The sequence below is a fragment of the Silene latifolia genome, chromosome 4 (genome assembly GCF_048544455.1).
Source record: "Silene latifolia isolate original U9 population chromosome 4, ASM4854445v1, whole genome shotgun sequence".
Taxonomy (NCBI): Eukaryota; Viridiplantae; Streptophyta; class Magnoliopsida; order Caryophyllales; family Caryophyllaceae; genus Silene; species Silene latifolia.
In genome coordinates this window covers 106933852-106956813 of record NC_133529.1, presented here as the reverse complement: position 1 = coordinate 106956813, position 22962 = coordinate 106933852, and the positions used below count along the sequence as shown (strand labels likewise).

Below are 22962 nucleotides of genomic sequence, written 5' to 3'. Positions count from 1 at the left end.
TAATAAGAATAAGAATATCAATAAGAATAATATAATGTTGAAATAAACTAACATGAACTGAATTGAACTAAACTGAATCGATCCAATCAACTAATCAATCGAATCAATTGAATTGAATGGAGTCAACTAAACTTAATAGAAATTTAACTAAATCGAATCAACTTATTAAATCGAAATTAAGTCCGGAAAAATGCGCTAAGCTATTCTTCAATTAAACCGTATAAACAATAAAACAAATACCAGCTAAAGAATAAAATAAATTGACTCCATCTCAACCACGTGACCAGCAAGCATCACAATATACAAACATGAACAATATCTGTCTTACATCTTGCAACTCAGTATTTTACCATTCTTTCATTTGACTTGAGAAATTTGTAATGCAAGGATTTCCTCAATCTGAGTTGCAGCGACGGCGTTCAGAGAATTCAAGAATGCCACCGGTGAGTAGTGAATCATCGCCAGAAGACATCCTGGCCCCGTCGTCTTCGAGGGGTGAAGAGTTCGTCGAGATCACAATCGACGTCAACGCAGACGAAGTAACCATTTGTAGTGTTGAGCCCGTCGCCAAAACGCCACGGCCGCAAAAGTCGAAGAAGCTTAAGCAATGTTTGTCATGGAACAGTGGAACGGGGGGAAAGGGGTTAAGCGACTCGATGTCGGTAGACCAGTTCCACTCCGAAGTTGACTTAGGACTGGGTGCGAGAGATCGTAGGCGGCAAATGGGTGAGCTGAATCGAAGTCGATCTGGTGCTAAACGCGCTATTAAGGGGCTTAGATTCATAAGTAGTAATGATAATGGAAATGTGTCCTGGGGAGAAGTGGAGAACAACTTCGAGAAGATTGCTAAAGACGGATATCTTGATCGCTCTGATTTTCCGCTTTGCATTGGTTTGTTGTTCGTCTATTTTCTGAAAAATCGTTAAATTTTCAGTATAGGTTTTTTTTCAGTTGGATAATTAAAATTAGTTTTTGATTAGGGATGGAAGATTCAACGGAATTTGCGTTGGAAATGTTCGACGTTTTGAACAGGAGAAGGAGACTCAAGTTGGAGAAGATTGGAAAGGCTGAACTGTACGAGTATTGGTCTCAGATTACTGATCAAAGTTTCGATTCTCGACTCCAGCTATTCTTCGACATGTACGTGCTTATTAGTTAGAGTAAATTATAAATTACTCCCTTTTAAGTTGCACTTTTCTAAACTTACTCCCTTATATGTTTCTTTTTTTAAATTACTCCCTTAAGTTGACCTCAGGCCAAAAGTTGCTACCATTTACCAACTCCGGTGAGTATTTCTGTTTCTTTTTGAATTTTCCCTCCATATCTCTAAATTTATGACGAAAATACCCCTCACCATCTTCCCTCTTTATCTCCCCAACTACCCCACCAGCCGCCACCCCCTCCTTCCTCTCTAACAACCCACCACCCGCCGTTCTCCTTCCTCACGAGAACCCTGTCATCCGCCCTTTTTTTTTGCCCAAAACGACCACCTTCAGTGAGCGACGTCGTCGGTGACTCAACCACGAAAAATGTCGACATACCAGTTTCGTGCTCTAATTTTGCCGACAACGTCACCGGAGACATTTAGCCTATTGAATTTGTCGGTGTATTAGGTGGAAAAGGAAGTGAGGTATTGCTTATTGTCGGCAAATTTAAATGAGTATGGTGACACGTGTGGTTGGCCATTGTCGTACATCAGGTAGTGGGAGGGAGGTTCTTGGGGTGACGGTGGTGCGGTGGTGGAGGTTGTGCGGTGGCCGGTGGCAGAAAGGTGGATCTAGGAGATGAGGAAGTAAGAGATGAAGAGAGTGATTTTTTTCGAAGGGCAATTTCGTCCATTTACTTAATTTTTTCACCTGAGAACTAATTTGGTAGCAATTTTTGGTCTGAGATCAACTTAAGGGAGTAATTTAAAAAAAGAAACATATAAGGGAGTAAGTTTAGAAAAGTGCAACTTAAAAGGGAGTAATTTATAATTTACTCTATTAGTTATTACTCCCTATTTTTCAATTCCATCATTTCCAGGGTTTTTGTTTCTTCCTGTTTTGTCTGTTTTGCTCTTGGCTTCATCCACTAAATTGCTTAAGAAAAAAAATCCCTACATGGATACTGTACTTTTAACGTTGGTAAAGTCAACCCTAGTTTATAAAGATGATTCAAGACGCAAAATTGACTTCATGTATGAAATGCGGATGTGAGTCTAATTCTACTGAACCAAAACAACCTAAACAAGAGTACAAGACCCATACTCCATAGTGATAAGCATAATCCTGTCTTAAGTATTTTATTCTATAAATATCTTTGTATTATTTAGAATAATCCTTGAGTATAATATCTTGTAATTATAGTTATCTTGTAATCTTAGCTACCTAAATCCTTTAGGGTTTATAGCCTTTCGTCTCCTTGTATATATACCTCGACATATTGTTAATATAACTTAAGCTTTCACAAACTTCTCTTCTTATACTCTTTATTTACATGGTATCAGCCAAACGATCCTAATGGCAGCCTCCACAATCCCTAACAAAGATGATCCGACCAACCGTTTCCTTGTTATCAATGTCCACTCGGTTGAAAAACTCGATGGCTCAATCAACTATCGACAATGGAGGACACAAATTCAGTCTCTCCTTGTTGGCTATGGCCTCTTTGGCTTTGTTGACGGTACCACCGTCCCTCTCTCCAAAACCCTAGCGAGTGACAAGTCCTCGTCTCCTATCCCTAATCCAGCCTACACCTATTGGTTCCGGCAAGACAAACTGCTTCACGGCGCTTTAGCGGGCACACTCACAGGCTCCGTTGCTGCCCTCACCACCCGTACTACCACCTCCAAGGAACTTTGGGACACCCTTAGTTCCACCTATGCTCTACCCTCCCGCGGCCATATCAAACAACTCAAACAAAAACTCCGTCACCTCACCAAAGGTACCATTTTCATCTCTAATTTCCTCACCAAAATCAAAACCACAACTGACGAACTCGCGCTTCTTGGCAGTCCACTCAGTGTCGAAGACATCACTGATCGCATTCTCGAAAATCTCGATGACTCACGCTATCAGTCTGTCATCGATGCTGTTCACGCACGAGATACCCCTATATCATTTGTTGAATTACACGAAAAATTGCTCCACAGAGCTTTCCATCCAAGCCCTAGAACACACCATTGTTAGCTCCTTTCCCGCCACTGTCAATGCTACCCAAACCCGTCCCTACCACAATCGTACCTCCCACTATCAACCACGGTCTCCTGTTCCCTCTGTCAACCAAGCCCCTTCGTCCTCCACCTCTGCTGCTCGCTTTTCGTACAAAGGCCGTTGTCATTGGTGTAACACCCAAGGACACTCTTTGTATTACTGCCCTGTGTTCAAGGAATTATATCCTGACATTAGGGTTCCCTGTCCTCCACCCCGTACCACTCCACAAGCCCACACCACAGCCTTGCAATCTTCTTCCTCCTCCGACCCCACTGGTCAATATATCCTCGACAGGGGTGCCTCCCACCACGTCACAGCCGATTTGTCTACCCTTTCTCTTCATTGCCCCTATGATGGTACCGACGAAATAGTCATTGGCGATGGAACGGGTCTTCCAATTACACACTCTGGTTCCTCTCTTCTTTTCTCTTCCTCTCGTGTATTTGTTCTAAATAACGTTTTATGTGTCCCAACCATGCGTAAAAATATAATATCAGTGTCTCAATTTTGTCATGATAATAACGTCCTTATTGAATTTTTCCCTGATTTCTTTTGTGTTAAGGATCCTCGCACGAAAGCCCTGCTTCTATGTGGCCCGCTAAAGATGGAGTCTATCTCTGGCCGTCCTCCACCACTGCTCCCACTGCCTTCACCGCCTCACTTCAGCCTCTTGATCTCCACCATCGTTTGGGTCATCCCTCAGTAAAAGTCCTGCATCATCCTCGCTCCTTTATTTAATTTCAATGTCTCACATTTGCGTGATTTTCCTTGTAATGCTTGCTTCACTAATAAAAGTAAGAAATTACCTTTTGCTACATCCTCGCTCACTTCAGAGCTCCTCTCGATGTCGTGTTTAGTGATCTTTGGACATCCCCAGTTTACTCCGTTAATAATTTCAAGTATTACGCAATTTTTGTCGATCACTTTACTAAATTTATATGGCTATATCCTCTTAAATCTAAATTCGAAACTTACACCATTTTTGTTGAGTTTAAAGCACTTGTGGAAAAGCAATTTAATACTTTCATCCGCAGTTTCTACTCCGACAATGGAGGGGAATTCCAAAAAAATGTCGCCGTTTCTTCGCAAACATGGAGTCTCTCACTTAACCTCCCCTCCACATACTCCCGAGTACAATGGCTATGCTGAACGTCGCCACCGTCATATTGTTGACACCGGCCTAGCCCTCCTTTCCCACGCATCCATCCCCGTCAAATACTGGCCACACGCCTTTCAAACTGCGACCTATCTCATCATCGTCTACCCACCTCAACTCTTGACCACAACTCGCCCTACTCCTCACTCTTTGGTCATTCACCTAAATACCACAACCTTCGCAACTTTGGTTGCCTTTGCTATCCTTGGCGCAGGCCATATGCTCGCCATAAGCTTGACCCTCGTTCCATCGCTTGTGTCTTCGTCGGTTACTCTCCAAGTCAACATGCCTATCTCTGCCTTGACCCATCTACTGATCGTGTGTACTCCTCTCGTCACGTTCGTTTCGTTGATCATGTATATCCCTTCAGTCGCCTAAACACCTCACCATCTCCCCTTCCCTCCACTCACGACTGGTGTGACCTGCCCATACCTGTCCTCCCTCAACCCAATCCTCCCCAATATCCTGCTACGTCTCCTCTCTCACCCCGCCACTCTGCTCCTACTTCCTCGCCCACCACACCCTCCTCTAGTCCAACCTCCTCTCCCTCCACTATTGCCCCTGTATCCTCTTCTCCTTCCACTGCCTCGTCCTCCCCTACTGCCTCCTCAAGCCCAGACTCGCCCCCGTCATCATCTCCTACACCTCCACCTCCACCTCGTCATCCTTATGCTACTCGTGCCTCACACAATATTTATAAACCCATAAATAAAATGAACCTTCATACCACCATCTCTTCCACTGAACCACGCACCATCACTCACGCTCTAAAGATCCTACTTGGCGGTAGGCAATGCAAACTCAATATGATGCTCTCCTTGCCAACCGCACATGGGATCTTGTCCCTGCTTCTCCATCACAAAATGTCGTCGGTTGCAAATGGGTCTTCCGCATTAAATACAATCCTGATGGCTCTATTCAAAAACACAAGGCTCGGCTCGTTGCCAAGGGCTTTCACCAACGGCCCGGTCATGACTACACCGAAACTTTTAGCCCCGTAATCAAACCCGCTACAGTCCGTGTCCTCCTTAGTCTTGCTGTGACCAATGGGTGGTCCCTCCGCCAACTCGATGTCAATGACGCCTTTCTACAAGGCACCCTTACTGATGATGTGTTCATGGCGCAGCGGCCTGGCTTTGTCGACCCCTCCTCTCCCACTCATGTGTGCCACCTTCGCAAAGCTATTTATGGCCTCCGTCAAGCCCCTAGGGCATGGTACACTGAATTCCGCTCTTACTTGCAAAGTGTCGGCTTTACAAACTCGGTTTATGATGCCTCTCTCTTTATTTGTCACGCTGCCTCACCCGTTTATGTCCTTGTTTATGTAGACGGAATCATCGTCACAGGACCGTGCTCTAAAACTATCACTGCCTTCATTGCGAACTTGTCCTCTCGGTTCTATCTCAAGGACCTTGGTCCACTTTCCTTCTTCCTTGGTGTCGAGGTGCACCACACTTCCCACAGTTTACTGCTGAGTCAACGCCGCTATATTATTGATTTGCTAACTCGTGCAGGGATGTTAGACTCGAAACCGATGCACACACCAATGGACTCTAATGCTAATTTAAAACTGTTGGATGGCACTCCCCTCACTGATCCTACAGAGTATCGCACCCTTGTTGGTGGTTTACAGTATCTATCGCTCACACGCCCGGATGTTGCCTTCTCAGTAAATAGGCTGTCTCAATTTATGCATAAACCCACTGACATTCACTTGCAGGCAATCAAGCGAGTCCTCCGTTATCTTCATGGCACTTTAAATGTTGGTTTTACTGTTTATCGCGACTCCCCACTAGTTCTTCATGCCTTCTCTGACTCTAATTGGGGAGGAGACCAAGTCGACCTCATCTCTACCAGTGCTTATATTGTCTATCTGGGTCGCAATGCTCTCTCTTGGATCTTCAAAAAGTAGCGTTTTGTTATGCGTTCTTCCACCGAAGCCGAATATCGTTCGGTTGCCCAAGCTGCTGCGGAGCTAGCTTGGCTCGAAAATTTGTTCCTTGAATTACGTATTAAGCTGCCAGGTATTCCCATAATATTTTGTGACAACATTGGTGCCACCCACCCCAGTGCTAATCCGGTTTTTCATACCCGTATGAAACATCTCGCAATCGACTATCATTTTATTCGGGAAAAAGGTTCAAGGTGGGACTCTTCGTGTTACTCCGGTCCACAATGATGATCAGCTCGCGGGTGCTCTTACGAAACCACCTCCTCGCCCGCGCCTTCGCATATTACTCTCCAAGATCGGCCTCTCTGAAATCTCGTCTGTCTTGCGGGGGATGATAAGCATAATCTTGTCTAAGTATTTTATTCTATAAATATCTTTTTTATTATTTAGAATAATCCTTGAGTATAATATCTTGTAATTATAATTATCTTGTAATCTTAGCTACCTAGATCCTTTAGGGTTTATAGCCTTCCGTCTCCTTGTATATATACCTCGACATATTGTTAATATAACTTAAGCTTTCACAAACTCCTCTTCTTATACTCTTTACGCATAGCACTAATGGACTACCCATTATTGACCATGCCTAAAAGGCTAAAACCACCCAAAAATAAAATGACTTAATCTAAAACAATAATCAATAGACCAGTCATGATAGGTTTGATACCGATCTTTAAAGCTCTGAAACCGATAAAAGGGTTGAAACGAACTAGCTTGTAGTCGGCGCAAAATTATTATAGAAAATTTGGAAAATGTTTGAATAAACTATACTCCAGGCCAGATTAAGCACAAGGCAGAAAATGACGCGAGTACTAAAGATTCAGATTTGTTCCCCCTAGCACTTATGTTTAAAATGACTCTCACATGCTAATGAATACGGACATTCGGTGTCCATAAGATTTGAGTAAGAGGTGAGGGTATGTATTGATAAGTTCTTTAATCGAACACACAATCCTGAATGCTCTCTATAGCGACCTCTATCAATAGCCTGTGGTTCAGAAAAGTGCTTGCATATACGGATATGCTATGCAACATCCATTGTCTTGAATCCTAGCACGTAAGAATTATTATGTCGGTTGATTAGCAAGCAAGTTAGAAGTTCAAGTTCGATTTACATTGATTACCTGTGAATCTGTGATGCACCAGTTTTACAAACAAATATATGAATGAGTGATGCATTATTCAAGTAAATGGTAAAATGCCAAATATTAATAATAGGGCTAATACACTAATACAGATCTAGGCAACAATAACGAATATTAGTCGATTAATACTGACTATAACAGCTAAAGCCAAAATGATACGAGCCAGAGTCTGAAACATCAAGGAATGGGCTCAGAGAGTCTTGCGCCTCTTTGAATAGTCGCGGGTTCAGATGCGTTAATTCTAAGGTGTTTCTGACTGTTTGGAAGTTAGATTCGCTTTGTTAACTAAGATTGGTTAAAAATATTTGAAAAAAAATATATTTATTTACAAAACCTTATCCGATTTAATACAAGAATAAAGGAAAATAAAATAAAAGATAGAAAAGTCTTAAATTAAAATAACGAACCTAAAACGTTTAACATCAATTATAAGAGATTTAAAATCATAATTAAAATAAAAAGAAAGTATTTTAAATTACATTTAGAATAAGACCAATCAACATTAATTATTGTGTTATTAAAACAAAATCAAAAGGGAAAAAAAGGAAATAAATATAAAGTTATTAAATCAAATTAGAAAACATTAAATTGAAGAAAGTTTATTAAAATTAAACCACTTAATATTGGATATAGAGATCTAAAATAAAGTATTCAATTAATGATCTTAGACCCTCTAACATTAAAAAGAGTAATAATTGAAAAATAACAGTTAGATCTAATATGTATGCATAATTAAAAGTGGTGTACAATGCAAAACAATACAAAAATAGGATTTTTACACCCTCAGAACTTACTTGTTAACTAAAAGGGCAAAATGAGAAAAGACAACTTTTTATCGAAAAATGTTGCTCAAATGTTATGTGAACTAAAAGAATCCCGTTTTGTCAAAAGGACTGAAAAACGCGTTTACAAATTAGTGTAGCTAGTCAAATTGGTCAGTCTTAATGCTAGGTGATAGTACCACGATATGTATCAGGATTATGTGGTCGAGTGATCAAGCACGAAGTATCAGAAAGTAGGAACAAGGTCTATAATGCAAGGGGAGAGAACAGAAGTGTAGGAAAATTTAACTCAAGTGTTTTTTGAAAGAGAGACTTGAGGTATGTATTTACAGTGAGCAACGGGAAGAAATAGGTTGTTCTAGAATTATAAGCCTGTAAAAACACTTAGAAAAGGCACGGCTGTTTTGTCCATATTTTGCGCAGGCTAGAAATACGGCCAAGGTAGAATAGCATGGGGGTTAACTAGTATCATCCTAATTTGATGTTGTCGTGGTAGTACCTTTGCAGGTTTGATTATAAATTAAATAGAGACGAAAGTTGACAAGGCTAAAATCATATCACCTTAATCAAAGTAAACCTAACTCAGTACTAACTAATAGTCAGCGATAAGTAAGGTATCGTATCCACAAGGAGACGGTAATGATCTATTTGTTAATGTAATAATTCGTCTTAAGGAAACAATTTCTTGGGTTTGATTGGTTGATTTCTACAACTAATTACAAATATAATATAGAAACATTCAATAAGATTAAAAGCTCTAGAGGTAGAGTTCACTAGGTATGTTATCCGAGGATGTGACTTAACTAATTAAAAGAGCAATTACGTTGTTTAAGGTCATATGATCGGTCGGCTCAAATATTCCCTTTAGATCTAAACTTAACATGCGGTCGTACTAATAATAACTACAATGATAAGATGAAGAGAAAACATAACTAAAAGCATTTAAAGATGAGCAAAGCAATTATACTAAAGAAAGATTGAATGATTTGTAAGCAAAGATCCGATGAACGAGTTCGTAAATCTAAGAGCAATAGTAGCCTAATTTAAGAGTTTTCTAGGAATTTTTGATGTAAAGAAGGCGTAAAATAATAATAGGGCACAAACTTCTTATACTAAATACAAACCGACTTTAGGAAGTTTAGCGGAAAGTGTAAAAAGTGATGGACACTTAATCTAGTGTTGTAACACTCGATCGAGTATTTCATCACGACACGATCTAGGGCCAGCTAGGATACTCGATCGAGTGTCTTTAGTTTCCAGCTTATTCTTCTCAATGCTTTCTCTTCTTCTTTTCTTCATTCCTCTTGATTCTTGTTCCATTCTTCCTTCTTCTTTCCGTTTCCCAGACTCCGTGGTGCTCCATATCAATCATTTTTCCCTTGAATGCATCCAATCTGCATTAACACACCAAAAGGCGAAAGTATCGACATTCTAGCATAAATGGCATATAAACAACGCGTTATAGCACAAAACTGTCTCAGAAGCAACTAAGAGGAGGCATAAAAGATATGTTTCATCAAACTCCCCCAAACTTTCTCTTTGCTTGTCTCTAAGCAAAGTATTGACAGATACATAAAGTAATTGTACAAACGGTGAATGAATAATTCAAAGATAATGTTAGTGCACATACAAATCCCAAGCTATTCATATCTATGACAAAGTAATGATAAAATTGCACCAATAAAACAAATTTAAAGCACAGACGGGTAAGTGGAAAATGCAGCTCAACTCCCAAGCTATGATATGATGTCGTAATATAAACAATGACCAAATACCTTTCAATCTTGCAAGATAAATTAGTTGGATTCTCACGGATTCACTCATGCACTCATAAGTATGGGTGATTTATGTGTAAGATAGAAGGAAATAGATCGAAGCACTCACTCAACTTATGAAACATGCATGCAATCTAATGTGATAGAAATTTCTCTAACTAATATGTATTCACAACATAAACAAAAGTACATGTATCAAGGACTATAAGGGTGGCAAATGGGTGAAGGTATTGAAGTGGTTTGTGCCAAGGCACGTAAGGATACGTGAGGCTAAGACGGTAGTCACATCTAGACTTGTTAACCAAAATAAATTCTACAGTAATAAATTGCATAAACAAACCCAACTAGAGGAATCGTCTTAATCTTGACAACATATAAGAGACAAAAGAACTACTTTTCAACAATGCATTAGACTCTAGCAAATGCCCTTATAATCCCTTAACAAAACCAAATGAACCAATCATTTTTCTTTTCGTCCTCTTTTTTTTCTTGCTCCAAACTTTTTCCTTTCTTTTTCAACATAAGGGATATAACACAGTTACTAACAAAATTTTACTACACCCACTTGACAATTATATGTCTCAATCCCAATCATAATAGCAAAGTAAACATGATAAATAAGCAACTGCGACTATCTCGATAAGGTAGACAAATTCTAGGATTGTAGCTATAAAATGGGATATAAAATTGTTACAAGGGTTTAAACGGGTTAAACAAAAGGCAATGCAAGGCTTATTTGAACGGTAAGAACCGCCTTTTCTCATGTGCTTCATCAAATGAATGCTAAGAGTATTAAGAAACTAATGTCACACTTATGCGGTTTGATATTACATATTGCACAAGGAGAAACTACACTCAAGCCTAATTGACAATGAGACCAGTTTATTATTGTCCTTGGCCTAGGAAGCTTTATAGACCTCAGAATTTAAGTAGTTTACCAACGTTATTTAGTCAAATCTAATCAACATAAGGTATATCAATATGGTCAAGACTTATCATTGAGCTTCGTTTTAAAGATCAATAACAGGTCAAAACAATGTATATGGGTAACTAAACTGGATTTCAAATGCAAAAAAATTCAAATTATCATCATTGTTATTCAATTCACCAAGACTAATCTAATAAAAAGAAATACATATTTTTTTGATTTTTAAATTTTTTTTTAGATTTTTTAAATTTTATTACACAACAATTAAATAAATAATCTCCCCCAAACCTAAATGTCACAGTGTCCTCATTGTGTCCCTAACAGTACAACCATCACAACAAATCATTAGCAACAACTTATAGGACACATCTAACAAAAGGAAAGGGAAATACTAGTAACCTAAAGATTACAATGAAAGTAAATATAAGGATAGATATTACCAGCTGGATGTAAAGTTCCTCCAAACCAGCTACAAAGTAGGGGAAGTAGTAACCAACTTGTTCCACATGAACCGCCATCTTTATCTTAATAAAATAATTGCCCACAATTGGCACAATCAAATAGCTTAGTGCTCTCAAAAGTCGATCGGAAATCTGCTCATGTACTACACTAAATCATAAGTAGCACCAAGATACAATGCAATCATAGAAAATCATCAGAAAACATTGTTTAGGCTCATCAAACTCAAAGTTCAAAATAAATGGTAGACATGATTGTTCACTACCTTCCACCTCGGTGCCCATGGGAAAAGAATACACTACCTCACCCAAACTAGGAATCACGTCCCCATACACTATCCCAGTATCCATGTTGACGGGTTCCTCTCCAAATATCGCAGTCTCCAAAGCATCGAGCTCAGCTTCCCAATCGTCACTGTCAACAAGGCTATAAATTGTTTCAGGATGAGGCTCTACTCCATAGATCAACTGTTCTATCTCATCAACTTCCTCATTACATGGTCTCAACGCAATAGCATAAGCGTCAGACAAATCCCTGTCCAGATATAGAGCAAGACATTCATCAATAGTAAGATCAACAATGTCAATCATGTTTCAAGTAGCTTCTAACTCGGGATGTCTCAATGCATTGTCAAGAGTAAAAGTAATTGTATCATCCCCAGCTTGCTAGTGTAAGACTCTCATTCTTAACATCTATAACCGCCCCCGCTATGTGTAGGAATGGTCGTCTTAGAATAATAGGAACTCGGAAACCTCAGCCATATATATCGCCACAAAATCAACTGGGATAAAGAATTTTCCGACTCTGACCGACGCATCTTCTAAGACACCCATAGGGCACTTAATAGACCTCTCAGCCATATATAGAGTCATATTGGTACATTTCAGTTTATCAATGTTAAGCCGCTTTCATACTTTATCCGGCATGACACTAACACTCGCCCCTAAGTCACAAAGGGAATTATCTATGGCTAATCGACCAATATTACAAGGAATAGAAAAACTTCGTAAATCCTTAAGCTTAGGAGGTGATCGGCTCTGTAGTATAACACTAAATTCTTCATTAAATGCAACTGTCTCCACTTACTTAAAGGACCTCTTCCTTGTCAATATGTCTTTCAGGAACTTTGCATAAGCCGGCATTTGAGTGATCAATTCAGTAAATGGGATACTCACTTGCAGATTCTTCATGACCTCCATAAACCTCTCAAACTGTTGATCTTGCTTTGTTTTATGTTGTCGGTGTGTAAAAGGTAGAGCAATTGTAATGGGATCGGCTACTTTCTTCTTCTTATTGATGTCTGAATCACCGCCATCAGGAATAGGGATCCCTTAATCGATTAATGGGTCCAGTCGATCGAGTGATCGAGAAATAGAAACAATGTCTTTTCGAGGATTACGGACTCCTTAAAATAGCACAGGTTTTGCAATGAAATAACACAAGTTTTTCGATGAAATAACACAAAAAATCACACCACCCATGCGTCAAAAAAATTCGCGCCATGAGTGGTGTGACTTTTGGTGTTGTTTCATCGAAGAACATGTGTTATATATTTCAAGGCGTCCTCAAACCTCAAATATTTAGGTGTCCTCACCAGATCCAACTCTACACACACAACTTTGACCGTGTATAGACACAGATCCCCACAAATATTTACTAATTTAATAGCTTTATATATTATTATAATATTTTATTCTCCGTAACATTTGTCTTTTCAAATTTCTATGGTTAATTTCTAAACGCTTATTGCTTCACAATTTCTCAAGGGTGGATAAAAACGGTGACGAGCGGTTGACAGAACAAGAGATTAAAGAGGTATTTTTATTTTTGTGGAATACTTTATTTGTTTAATATACATACTAGGGTAGATCCTGCACAAAAGCGCGATTTTTTAGATCGCTTTGTATATAGATCTTAACAATTAAATTAGTTGCATTTAACTATAAAACTAACAATTTTAAATGTGAAGTATTAGGAGGTAGAAAGAAAATTTTAACTTCTTTAGCCCTAATAAAATTAACAATTTATGTGAGACTTTTTTTTCTTGAAAACTTATTTATAAAAAAATAAAATTTGTCGATTTAACATAAACAGCTTAGGATTCTTTTTTATCCATATAAAACGTTTTAGTGAAATGTGCAGCTATTATTGTATTTTTTTTTTAGAATATGCGAAGTAAAAAATATAAAGAAAAAGGTGGAATACATAAACTAATTTAATAGTGTGAGCAAAATTTGTATATGTACATATATGAAGAAATTGTTTAATAATATGAGTCAAAATATTAAGCCCAACTATGAAAGTTTAATTATTTGAGAAGATATTCGAATACATTACATAAATATATACTCATAGAATAACTTCCTAAATTAAGACCCAACTTATAGCTAAAACATTATAGGCGGGAAAATTCCAAACTTTTCCAAATCTTTTAATAAATAGATGATTTAAGCTTGATTACTTTAGCTAAAAGTTATTAATTCTCTTTTTAATTAAGCCAAAGATGTATGATACATATTCAAGATTTCATGCACGTCAACACAAATTCTCATTGTAGACGGGTAGGTTTCGTCTATATTGTAAGTGGGGCAAAATGTTGCCATTTTAATGACAAAGTGTTACTGCTTAAAAAATTGATGGGTAACTTTTTATCAAGAAATGGTTACATTTTGTTGTAAATGGGTCACATTTACTCCATCTTAAACTTAAGATGAAAAGTGACCGTCTATACTCACATTTACGACAAAGTAGTTTTCTATCACGCTTGGTAAATCAATGATCGTCAAAAGTATCTATTCTCAAAATTTAGGAAACGCTCCTCGACTTCTGCGAGAAAAATCATCATTCTTAAGCTACATAAAAATCCCATATATAGATTAGTATAGTCAAAACACCTCGAAAACTTAATTATAAGAGGCATCAACACCATAAGGAGCTACAAAAAGAGGTCAAATCCAAATCCCGCACTTTTGGCGTAATTTTGAGAAAATTTAGGCATCCTTGTCGCTGGAAGGGTCATCGATGTCGATCCTATTAATTTACATGGACACTCAAATGCTAAGAGGTGTTAAATTATAAATACTGCAAGTGCGCTATGTCGTTGTTGCACTTATGAGTGGTGATCATAAGGAGCAAGAGCGAGTACTAAATGGTTCAATTCTAAGAGTTTATTTAAGTCGAATGAGAGTTGATGATTGATTAGAAACTAATGAATAAGGTTAAATAAATGCGAAAATGATTTAATTAAAAAGGAAAACATAGAAGTTGGCAAATATGAGGTTTAATCACTTAAGAAAAGTTTAGAGGTTGATTTCTGGAGTTACATACTTGCTAATTAATGTAATCATTTTCCTAACAAGTTAATGGCAATAAATCAACAATTAATTACTAATAATCCCCCTCCCATGTGTAGAGTATCCCATGTGCAATGAGGATAAATCAACAATTAATTACTAATAAATCAACAATTAATTTTGAATTATGTGACAAGTTCCTTGGAGTTCAATTACCATCCCATGTGTAGAGCACTCAAGCTTACTCATTTGTGTTTTGCGGATGACCTCCTCATGTTTTGTAGGGGAGATAAACAGTCTATATGCACCATTCTGAGAGCTTTTGCTACGTTCTCTAAGGCTTTTGGACTGGTAATGAACGAAGAGAAATCTGATATCTACTTTAATGGTATGTGCAATGAGGATAGTCAGTATGTGATGAGGGTTTCAGGCTTCAGAGAAGGGTCATTTCCATTCAGGTATCTGGGCATTCCCATTTCTTATAAGAGAATGGCTGTTGGGGATTGTTCCAGGCTTGTGGAGAGAGTGGTAATGAGAATTCGTGGTTGGGGAGCTAGAAAGCTCAGTTATGTTGGTCGCCTTATCCTTGTTCAGGCTGTTTTATCACAGCTGCACGGCTTTTGGGCTCGTATTTTTCTCATTCCTGTGACTGTGATGGACAGAATAGAGCTTATTTGTCGAAATTATTTGTGGAGTGGTTCTGAGGAATTCCTGAAAACTGCCCCTGTAGCATGGACTAAGGTATGCACTGGAAAAAAATCTGGTGGTCTTGGAATTATTAACTGTAAACTGTGGAATGTGGCTATGCTTGGCAAGTATGTATGGTGGCTTGCCATGAAGGCAGATCATTTATGGATACGATGGGTGAATCACATGTATATTAAAGACTAGCATTGGATGGATTATGTTCCAACTGTTAGTTCAAGCTGGACATGGAGGAAGCTTTGTCAGGTCAAGGAGCAACTTAAACCTGCATACTGTAATGGGCAATGGAGGTTTAATGCAGGGAGATATACTATCTCTGAGGGTTACAATTGGCTTCAAGGTGATCAGGTCAAGGTTCCTTGGCATCCTGTGGTTTGGAATCGTTTCAATATGCCCAAGCATGCGTTTATTGGATGGCTAACTATCCAAGGTAGACTACTCACTAAGGATAGACTAGTATGTTTTGGGGTTATTCAGGATGGTACGTGTGATATGTGCCTGGACCATGCTGAAGATCATTCTCATTTGCTATATCAGTGCAGATTCAGTAGCCAATGTTGGGCTTTACTTAAAGTCTGGTTGGATGTGGCTTTGCCTGGCAGTGGGATACTTGAATGGTGTAGCTCTTGGAGATGCAGGTCTCTCATGAAAAAAAGGATTGTCTGTGCTGCGGTTTTGGCTTTGGTGTATCAGCTGTGGAGGGCCCGTAATGTGTGCATGGTGGACTGTTACCTCCCTTCTCCTGCAAGTGTTGTTATGTCAGTGCAACAAATAGTGCAAAATAGAGGTCAGCAATGGAAGTGGACTTCTAAGTATCAATGTATGAGTTGGTCTCCTTGGATGTAATTTGTTAGTTGGTTAGCAGTTTATAGTAGGGTTACTATGTTTGTGTCTATTGGTGAATGTATGACTTTATCCTAATTATTAATATAATTTTCACATTTCAACAAAAAAAAAAAAAAAATAATCCCCCTCCCACTTCCCTTGGTGAGAATTTTGGTCAATGTCGAGGGGTGCTCTCATTGAGTTGCCTCACTCAAGTTAAACTCAACTTAACTAATTAATTAATGTGGTATGAAATATTCTTATATAACAGTTCAAGAGATTGAGAGTAAAATTTTCCCATGTCAGACAAATAAGGATTTTATGATATGATATTTATAAGAGGTTCTACCCATTACATTAATAAAAAGTCTTTGCACTTTTGGGCATAAGAGATGATTAATGGGCCTAAATGTGAACATTGTATCTTATTAGCTAGGGTGTTAGTGGGTTAAGATATTATATCTTTAATCTGATAAACATCCATTGATGATCAAGGATTTATAAACAATACCAATCAGCAATGTTAACACCCCTACTATCAACAAGATTATAACTTGTCTAATAGATATTAATCACAAAAACAATACGTATGGAGGATTGTAAACCTCAGGAGGGTAGACCACCCACTTACTAACCATGGCGGGATTAAAATCAATCACATTATTACCCATTACTGTAAACATGGGTTAAGCATAATGGATTTATAAAGGTTGAAACTTCAACTAATTTAAAGGTAAAGGGTAATAAACTTAACAATGTGAATAAAAGCTAAGAGAGAGAATCTACGTATCATTCAACATACAATCCTATTAAATGATAGATCAACACAATCACAAAGGAAACAATAAATAATGAATAACAACAATACCAACTTAAAGAGAGAGATTATAATAATGATAATAATAAGAAATACAGATGAAATCTTTTACAAAAGACATTAAGTATAAAATGGTAGATTTAGGATTAAGTTAAACTAAGAGTCTTTGAGGTTTTAGGATAAATACAACTTTAACAAGATATTCTAAAGAGGTTTTCCTCACAAAACGACGGTTATAAAGTATTTATATGAAGGGAGTAGAGGGCAATAATAGGCCACCGGGCAATATTCATAATCTCGCCCCTTATTAATGGTTAGTTAACTAGTTAATGTACATAAGTTACGCTATAATGCATGTACGGAAATCATGTCTATTTGTAACTTTACTTTACTCTATCATAATTTAATACCAAAATTGAGTTTCATTAGAATAGAACTTGAAAGAAACATATATACAAAGTAAATAAATAAAAAGGGAATGTTAGGTAAAAGTAAGTCATGGACAAGAAAGTACATCAAATCTCCAAAAACGCAAAACATTCTAATAATTTGTATTATAAAATGGAATATTTGATTAAACGACATCAACTTTAAGATAAGCCTGGTCTAAGTTTTGAAATAACATTAAGTGTATTAAGAACTATGGAGGCACGTGAAATAATAAAAAGTTGACAATGAACTTCCAAAACTTCTACTACCTTCATCCTATAAGTTTCTTCCTAATTTGATTTTAAAGGTTAAAGCTTAAAAAGTTTTACCTAAAATAATAATCGTTAAATTAATAAAAAAATTATAACTTTGTTAATATATTTACCTTCATCATGAAACATTCCTCACCGATGTTTTGTTTATAAAAAATGGTATATTAATGGAGAGAATCAAGTGAAATTTATGGTTTGAAATTTTGGATAATGAAGTTTGGTCTGATTACTTAGAAATGGATATAATTTCAAGCTGGAATATGATGGACCATAAAATTAAGAAATTAGCGAGAGAATTGTTATGAGAATCTAAGGAGTCGCGTTACCAAATAAGGACGTATCTTGGTGGAATACGATAGTAAGTCAAGTGAGAAGGAAGAACAGAGAGTTGAATAAACTGTTGTGAATATGTAGAACCATAGACAGCTATGAGAAGTACAAGGAAGCTCGTAGGGAAGCCAAAAAAAGGAGTTGCACAAGATCTTAAATGAAAGGTTAGTTAAAAATTGCATGCAAGATTATATTAGAAAGATGGAGAAAAACAAATAAATAAATCTGCTCGGGTTAGGGACAAGAAGACGCGAGATATAGGAGAGCCCAATATGTAAAGGACATTGATCACAATGTATAGGAAGGAGACAAATAGATAAAGGATAGATGGAGGAAATACTTCATTCGATATCTATTTAATGGGTAACAAGAATGGAATAATGGGAATCTATATATTCGCTCAAACATGGTTAATAAGGAATTTAAGCAAGAGAATTCAAAAATTAAAGTCAACGTGGCACTAAAAAGATTGGATTGAACAAAGTAAAAGGGCTTCATGGAATACCCATTGAAATGTGGAGATGTTTACGGGATAAATGACTAGAATGGCCAACAATGATTTTCAACTAGATTTGGAGAAGTAATATGATGTTTTCGGCTTGTAGGATGTTTACCTTGATTTCATTATTTAAAAATAAAGGTGATGTTTAAATTGTTCGAATTACCGTGGAATTAAACTGATGAGTCATACCATGAAAGTATAGGAAATAGTGATTCAACAAAAACTTAGAAGGAAAGTAAGGGTGCAATTTGGACTTATACCAGGAAGGTCAACAAAGAAAGCGATCGATCTTATAAGACAATTGGTGGAGAAATATCAGGACAAGTAGAAGGATTTGCAATTTTACATATAGTGTTCATTGATTTAGAGAAGGCGTATGATGGGGCCCCGAGACAAGTACTTTGGTGGACATTAGTAAAGAAAGGGGTGTCACAAAAATATATTGATCTTATAAAAAACATGTATCAAGGATACTGGCCTACAAGTATATGGACTAATGTGGGGACGACGTAAGAGTTCCCTATTATAATATCAAGGTCCAGCTCTTAGTATTTTGTTCTTTGCTATTGTTATGGATGAATTGACACGATCAATTCAACGAGGTTTCATGGTGCATGATATTTTCAAACAATATTATACCGAATGATGAAACGTAGAATGGAGCTTAGAAGAAATTGGAGCAATGGACACCGATGTTAGAATATCGAGGCTTCACACTGGTCGGAAAGAAGACAGAAGATTTGGAGTATAAGTTTAGTGAAAATAGAGGTAGGGAGGTAGGTTCAATCAGCTTTTATGGGGACATAGTACTATATGTTTCTGACTATATTAGGTATTTAGGATCTATTATCTAGAGAGATGGAGAATTAGACGAAGATATGTCCCATATAATTAAAGCACGATGGTTGAAATGGAAAACTGTCACGACATTTCTATGTGATTTTGTTGTACCTTATAGGTTATAGAATAAATTTTATCGCACGACTATTAAGCATGAACTCTTATATGGTATTAAGTGTTAGGCGGTATAATATGGATATGTACAAAAAATTAGAGTACCTGAAATTCTTATGATTTGATAGATGTGTGGTCACACAAGAAATGATAGGTCGAGGGAACGAGGTGGTTCGAGAAAAATTAAGTGTTGAGTCGGTTAAAGATAAGCTGAGAAAAAGCCACTTAAGGTAGTTTGTACGTTCATGTGTGGTAGAGAGCACCGAAGGTACCAGTGAGGAGAGTTGAGAGTTGAGGAATCAATAATATTGTTAGAAGAAGGGGAAGATCAAGGGTACATGATTAAAAGCGATATGAATGTTTTGGGAACTAGTGAGATTATGGCGAGGGAGAGAGCGTCATGGAGAGAAATATTTCATGTTGAAGATTTAGTTTAAGTTTTAGATATTTACTTATCTTTTATGGAGTATCATTTAACTTAAAGATGTATTTATTTATTTTTTAAAAATGACTCATATTCTTTTTGTTTTATAATTCCATTTTGTTTTTTTTAACCCCATTTTCACACTTTTCTCATTATGCTTTATTTATAAAAAAACACTTGTTTCATCAAAATTTATGTATTTTCTTTTGCTCTGTTTATTTACCTTTGACCGTATTGACATATTCAAACCTACTCGAATTCGGATGATAATTCATGTTAGCCGACCCCAAACTATGTTGAGACTAAGCCTTTGTTGTTATTGGTGGGGGTACATTAATGAAGAAAACTAGAGTTAAAAGTAACTTTTTACCCTTTGTACAAAGAAAACTTAAATGATAATTTCAAGTAAAGGGAGTACATTTGTTCAAGTGTACAACTAATTGTTGACATGAGTATGCTATTATTTTAACTCAGACATTTGCAATGTTGTGTAGATAATAATATTAAGTGCTTCAGCGTGCAAGCTATCAAATATAAGAGATCAAGCAGATGAATATGCCGCTTTTATTATGGAAGAATTGGATCCAGAAAAACTTGGATATATTGAGGTAATAAGTCCTCCACAATATTATGTTGTTGTAAGTTATGTAACTATATATATTTTTATCACTATCATTGTATGTAGCTATGAAAAACTTAAAACTATAAACCATGAGCATATAACGGACAGGCTCTCTTATATGAATGGTTTAGTGATTATTGTGATATTATTAGTTTCCTTAAAATGATTCGCATGCCAGTTTGCCATTCGACTCGCATGTCTCGTCGCAAGTCAAATTAGAAAAACTCAAAGTGTTAGGTGGTGCCTAGGTTGTACTAACAAATGAAGTAGTAAGTAAAGAATAGGAAGGAAAAAACAATGCTTAGATTAATAAAAGAAAAATAACAATGAAAGATCAGGTCATGTCGTGTTCGTGTCAACTTTAAAAAGGTCATCAATACCTCAACCCTAACCCGGCCCATTTACATAAACAGGTCATTTGTCTCCACCCTAACCTAACTCATTTAAATTTTATATAACCCAACTCGACGTTTTCAACTCATTTATCTTTAAGCAAGTCATGTTTAACTCACTTAACTCGTTTAACCAATAAACTAATAAAATAAACTAAGCTTTATAACCCTATAATCCCAAAAATAATGAATGAAAATGCTTATTTTTAAAGTTTTTGAGTTGAATTATTGACTAAACGTAAGTATATTAAGACAGTTTTAAATAAATGTGTTATTTGTGTCAGGTTCGTCTCGAAAGAGCTCAACCTTAACCCGGCCCATTTAAGTTTTGTGTCGTGTTCGTGTCAACCTAATTATTTAAACGGGTCACAATGTCTTAACCCTAACCCGCTAACTTCGTGTCGGGTTCGTGTTGTGCTTCGGGTCGTTTCAATAATTGCCACCTCTTAGTTAGATACTCTATATTTGTTAAACAGGAATGTTGTTTTTTTTGTCTAAACCATCCGGTAATCCGAACCACATTGGGCCGACTAATCCGGATTTCGGGGCGTGTCCAAGGATTACGGTATTTAAACCCCTCCCAATCGCAGTTGTGGGGGATCGATCCGCAGACCTCCCTACCAAGCGCAGCCCCATGCTACCACTGCGCCAACCAACGATTGGTTAAACAGGAATGTTGTAATAGTCAGGTTTAATACCCACAAATTAAACAAGACACGCGTGTAAGTAGACATGTTAAATAGGGCATTCAAATCAAGTTTAGGTCTCGCAATTTTAGGTCAGGTTATTTCGCGTATATGTCTCTCGGATAATTTTGGGATCGGAACATTACTAGGCTGAATGAGGTTGGTTTGTTTTGGTTAATTTAGGTCAAGTTAAAAAGATTATGTTCCAAATTAGTCATATTGAGTCATTTTGGGTCGGGTCATTTCAGATCAAGTTATTTTAGGTTCGTTTTGCTCCGCTTTCTGATCAACTTCGGGTCAGATCTATTGCCTGAGATGGTTCGTGAATGGTGTAAATGAGCTAAATCGATCTGATAAAATCAACAAAGAAGCAGCGATCTTTCTTCTTTAAAAGATGCTTATTTGCAGCTTAATATTTCTAAAAAAAATATTTACCAAAATTGTGACTATAAACTAGCATAGATCTCGTGCAATTTAGACCTGTCAAACGGGTCAAACGGGCGGGTTTCGGGTTCGGGTAAAATACGGGTCGGGTCTATTTCGGGTTTGAAAAATACGGGTTTATACGGGTCGGGTTTATACGGGTTTCAGGTCGAGTTTAGGGTTAGAACGGGTCAGATTAACGCCTTTTTAAAAAAAAAATCATTTTCTTTAATTCTACTTATAAACGCATAATTATTCTTAAATTTTATTATTATCTAGTTTAATATATGATATTAGTAAGATTAAACATTTTTTGCTTAATATTTTCAATATCACACCGTTAGACGAACGGTTCGATATGGGTTTCGGGTAAAAAAAACGGGTCGATCAACATCTTTTTTGTTATTTTTTAAAACTTCTTTTATATCGTAATTCCTACCATTTATACGTTTATTATCATCCTGCTCGTCTTAATCAACTTAATTGTCACCATTCTCGCCATCACCGCCTCATCATCATCATCATTACCCTAACTAACTCGCTAAGTACGACAGTGAGACACATATAGGTTAATAATGATGAGGTGACACGTGATCAAAGGTGATGATGTGGCAGTGCTGACGTGGAATGCGGTTCCACATAATACGATGAAAGTGACGGTGTGCCACACACTTCGAAGTGATGACGTGGCATGTGATCGAGGTGATGACGTGGCAGTGCCGACATGGAATGCGGTTCGATGTAACACGGTGAAAGTAATAGCGTGGCACACACTTTAAGGTGATGACGTGGCATGTCGCCTGAAATGATGACATGGCAGTGCTGACGTAGAATAAGGATTAATGTAATATGGTGAAAGTGACGGTGTGGCACACACTTTGTTGTGATGACGTGGCAT

At 37.3% G+C, this 22962-nt stretch overlaps 1 pseudogene; it reads left to right on the top strand.

The window, feature by feature from the left end:
• Positions 1-577: 577 nt before the first annotated feature.
• The window catches only part of LOC141652387 (respiratory burst oxidase homolog protein A-like), a 28115-nt pseudogene continuing 5730 nt past the window's right edge, over positions 578-22962 (top strand).